The following is a 3,643-nucleotide window of genomic DNA, read 5'->3' on the forward strand; positions in this document are numbered from 1 at the left end:
TTGTAATTTTTCCTCAACAGACGTTATCAATACCAAAAATATTTATGAATTTTGAATAGATTAATATCTCAGCTCTTTTTCTAAAAGAATTTCATATCATTTTGTACACAATGTGTTGTAATTCAAACTAAAATCTGTAAAAAGAAATCATGTTATTTTCTTTATTACAATCAATATGTACTAGCTCTGAATATATAATTGAATTTTTTTTTTTATAAATATTTAAAATTACAAAATATTTGACACATTTAAAATTTCTGTTATCACTTACACAATCTAACACTATTTGTTATGTTTATTTCTGGATTCATTTATAAAATACTGATATAAATTAATAGAAAGTCATTCGTCAAGAAAATTTGTAAACCCTTGGAATATTGTTAGTACTGCAGAGTGAAGTAGTAGTGGGCATGTCCTGGATGTGATTGGATGTGTTTTTATTTTTTGGAAGAACAATGTAATTTTCAGCTTCGTTGAAGTGAAAATTGTAAAGACAGTGTGATATAGACAAGTGTGATTGAATAAAATTAACATGAAAACAGAAATTACAGAGCGGGCTTACTTCAAGAATTATTATGTCAATTGGAACCATGAGAATGTATAATGTCAAAAATTTCAGCTTCAAGAATCAGTTCCTAGGCTTGAATAACTGGAGCCAACTATGAGAAAAGAAAATAAGTAAAAAGTTTATTGTAAAGCTTACTCCTCTCGAAGCTCATTAAAAGAGTTAGCCATAAAGACAGTGACAATCAACAAATGATATTAGTGAGTGCTAGGTTACGAAGCATACCAACACACTTCCCTGGGGAGCACCCAAAGTTACTTCTACATCTGTCAGTGACTCTCCATCCGAGATAACTTGCTGCAACGTCACTACCAAGAGATCCTCAATCCAGTCACAAATTATGGTTGATACCCCATATGATTGTGCTTTTGATACTAGACATAGTTATGGTACTGAGGCAAACTTTCCAGAAATCAAGAAATACTACAGTTACTTGAGTGCCATGATCCAAAGCATTCAGTGTGTTATGTGAGAAAAGTGTGTTAGGTTTCAGGGTTTCAGATGATCAGTGTTTTTGGAATCCATGCTGGTTGGCTTTGAGGAGGTCATTCTGTTCAAAATACCTCATTATGCATCACCTCAATATATGTTCTCAGGCTCTAGAAGAAGCTGATGCTAAGGATCCAGAATGAGATTTTCACTCTGCAGCGGAGTGTGCGCTGATATGAAACTTCCTGGCAGATTAAAACTGTGTGCCCGACTGAGACTCGAACTCGGGACCTTTGCCATTCGCGGGCAAGTGCTCTACCAACTGAGCTTCCGAAGCACGACTCACGCCCGGTACACACAGCTTTACTTCTGCCAGTACCTCATCTCCTACCTTCCAAACTTTACAGAAGCTCTCCTGCGGATCTTGCAGAACTAGCACTCCTGAAAGAAAGGATATTGCGGAGACATGGCTTAGCCACAGTCTGGGGGATGTTTCCAGAATGAGATTTTTGCTCTGCAGCGGAGTGTGCACTGATATGAAACTTCCTGGCAGATTAAAACTGTGTGCCCGACCGAGACTCGAACTCGGGACCTTTGCCTTTCACGGGCAAGTGCTCTACCAACTGAGCTACCAAAGCACGTCTCACGCCCGGTACTCACAGCTTTACTTCTGCCAGTACCTCATCTCCTACCTTCCAAACTTTACAGAAGCTCTCCTGCGGACCTTGCAGTTTGAAAGGTAGGAGATGAGGTACTGGCAGAAGTAAATCTGTGAGTACCTGGCGTGAGTCGTGCTTCGGTAGCTCAGTTGGTAGAGCACTTGCCCGCGAAAGGCAAAGGTCCCGAGTTCGAGTCTCGGTCAGGCACACAGTTTTAATCTGCCAGGAAGTTTCATATCAGCGCACACTCCACTGCAGAGTGAAAATCTCATTCTGGAAACATCCCCCAGGCTGTGGCTAAGCCATGTCTCCGCAATATCCTTTCTTTCCAGAGTGCTGGTTCTGCAAGGTCTGCAGGAGAGCTTCTGTAAAGTTTGGAAGGTAGGAGATGAGGTACTGGCAGAAGTAAAGCTGTGAGTACCGGGCGTGAGTCGTGCTTCGGTAGCTCAGTTGGTAGAGCACTTGCCCATGAAAGGCAAAGGTCCCGAGTTCGAGTCTCGGTCGGGCACACAGTTTTAATCTGCCAGGAAGTTTCATATCAGCGCACACTCCGCTGCAGAGTGAAAATCTCATTCTGGAAACATCCCCTAGGCTGTGGCTAAGCCATGTCTCCGCAATATCCTTTCTTTCCAGAGTGCTAGTTCTGCAAGGTCCGCAGGAGAGCTTCTGTAAAGTTTGGAAGGTAGGAGATGAGGTACTGGCAGAAGTAAAGCTGTGAGTACCGGGCGTGAGCCGTGCTTGGGTAGCTCAGTTGGTAGAGCACTTGCCTGTGAAAGACAAAGGTCCCGAGTTCGAGTCTTGGTGGAGCACACAGTTTTAATCTGCCAGGAAGTTTCATGATGGTAAGGATATTGGACAATAGTTTCTGCTAGTACCCTTTTTGTAGATGGCTGTGGGTCTGTTCTTTCTTCCAACAACTTTTTTGTTTGAGGGATCTGTGCCAGATAATAGTTAAAAGAGGGGCTAACTCAGACACAAATTCAGTATAGAATGTGGTGGGGATTCCATCAGACTCTGGAGCTTCGTTCAGTTTTAATGATTTCACCTGTTTCTCAATGAAACCAATATCTATTTCACTCATCTTTTCAGAGGCATGAAAATTAAATTGGGGACTTTTCCTGAGTTTTACTTTGGAAAGGAGCATTTAAAATGGAATTAAGCATTTCTGATTTTGCTTTGCTGCCTTCAATTTCAGTTCCTGTCCCATCGATGAGTGTCTAGATACTATTGTTGATGCCACCTACGCCTTTAAACATGACAAGAATTTCTTTCAGTTTTGTGAGAGAGCGTATTTGACATTGCATACTTTGCTGACTTTCATTGTACACTCCTGGAAATGGAAAAAAGAACACATTGACACCGGTGTGTCAGACCCACCATACTTGCTCCGGACACTGCGAGAGGGCTGTACAAGCAATGATCACACGCACGGCACAGCGGACACACCAGGAACCGCGGTGTTGGCCGTCGAATGGCGCTAGCTGCGCAGCATTTGTGCACCGCCGCCGTCAGTGTCAGCCAGCTTGCCGTGGCATACGGAGCTCCATCGCAGTCTTTAACACTGGTAGCATGCCGCGACAGCGTGGACGTGAACCGTATGTGCAGTTGACGGACTTTGAGCGAGGGCGTATAGTGGGCATGCGGGAGGCCGGGTGGACGTACCGCCGAATTGCTCAACACGTGGGGCGTGAGGTCTCCACAGTACATTGATGTTGTCGCCAGTGGTCAGCGGAAGGTGCACGTGCCCGTCGACCAGGGACCGGACCGCAGCGACGCACGGATGCACGCCAAGACCGTAGGATCCTACGCAGTGCTGTAGGGGACCGCACCGCCACTTCCCAGCAAATTAGGGACACTGTTGCTCCTGGGGTATCGGCGAGGACCATTTGCAACCGTCTCCATGAAGCTGGGCTACGGTCCCGCACACCGTTAGGCCGTCTTCCGCTCACGCCCCAACATCGTGCAGACCGCCTCCAGTGGTGTCGCAACA

At 44.9% G+C, this 3,643-nt stretch overlaps 1 non-coding gene across 1 annotated transcript; it reads left to right on the forward strand.

The window, feature by feature from the left end:
* Positions 1–2,087: 2,087 nt before the first annotated feature.
* Positions 2,088–2,162, forward strand: Trnas-uga (transfer RNA serine (anticodon UGA)). Its single transcript has one exon. It is a non-coding gene; the product is annotated as a tRNA-Ser (tRNA).
* The last annotated feature ends 1,481 nt before the right edge of the window (positions 2,163–3,643 follow it).

Source organism: Schistocerca serialis, chromosome 5 (assembly GCF_023864345.2).
Source record: "Schistocerca serialis cubense isolate TAMUIC-IGC-003099 chromosome 5, iqSchSeri2.2, whole genome shotgun sequence".
Taxonomy (NCBI): Eukaryota; Metazoa; Arthropoda; class Insecta; order Orthoptera; family Acrididae; genus Schistocerca; species Schistocerca serialis.